This window comes from Protobothrops mucrosquamatus, unplaced genomic scaffold (genome assembly GCF_001527695.2).
Source record: "Protobothrops mucrosquamatus isolate PMUCROS unplaced genomic scaffold, P.Mucros_1.0 scaffold1, whole genome shotgun sequence".
Lineage (NCBI taxonomy): Eukaryota > Metazoa > Chordata > Lepidosauria > Squamata > Viperidae > Protobothrops > Protobothrops mucrosquamatus.
This window is the reverse complement of record NW_015386388.1, coordinates 3788830-3790086: the sequence shown is the minus strand read 5'-3', so window position 1 is coordinate 3790086 and position 1257 is coordinate 3788830.

Here is a 1257-nt window from a genome sequence, read left to right as displayed (position 1 = left end):
AATTAGAGAGCAAAAAGTGAGGATACAACTTCAAGAAGCTTCAAGGATTCCATATGACCACCCCTCCCTACTGTATAGAAATCTGGCCAGAGAATTTCAGGCATATGAAATAATCTACCACCCAATACAATGGCAGTTTGTGACTATTGCAGATTGCCCCCATTCTTTTATTTAACAACAGCCCTAATACAATTCCTTTAGCCAGTTAAATAATCTTGGAGCTTGGTTCAGACTCACATGCTATACTTGATTCTCCGATGGAAAAGAATTATAGCCTCACTACCTTTTTTTTAATCTTATATAGTTTCCAGAGGATGCCCAAAGACTTTGCATGTTATCTTTGCCCAGTGACTTATTCTATTCAAAATTCCAAGTGCCTTTAACCAATTGCATTTTGCAACTTCCTTCTTTCTGCACTACTACAGGCCATAATAAAACTCCTATAACTTGCCATTTGTACCCTTGTGGTATGGAAGAAATCTAAATGATTGCAAAAGTGCTTTTACGCTGTAGATTTTATTTGGTCTTACAGCAAAATTCAATTATTATTTTTTACTGTTTCTTGAACAGATCATGCAGCTAATCTGATAGATGAAAAAAAATTCAGATCCTCTCATCTGTGCTTGAGAAGGAAGGAAGATTTAAAGCTAGAGAAGCCAAGGAGTGAAGGCCTCTGCCCAGCCCAATTGAAAGCAATCGATACAGGATCTAACTGCTGTAAACTTAAATGGAATTAAAATGTGATGGCTAATATTTATGGAAATTTATTCCTTGTACCCAGGGCATCCAAATATTGTTGGATGTTATTTAAATCAAACAGAAGTGCATTAAATATTTCTCATTTGATTAATACTGCAGTTGGCCCAAAGTCTTCCTTTATAACAGGGGTGTCAAACTGCCGGCCCACGGGCCAGACGCATAATCAGAAAACCCGCCCACCCCATTGGGTAACAACTATTACCATGATGAGGACTAGTTCTAAATAAGGAGTAAGGAAGCAGGCTGGCTGAGGATAGATGAGAATGATTAATCGACGAGCTTCTACTGAGTAAGTACCATGTATTAGCTTTTGCATCAAACACTTGCAGTACTATTAACACGAAAAAGCACTTTGGATACAGGAACAAAAAATATTTATTAACAAGAATTAACTATCATAGTGTTCTTAGGTCTAAGATTCAAGACTGATGTTGAAAGAATACATTTAAACATTAAGGCAGAAAAAAAACACCAAATATATTTTCATCATACAGGGTT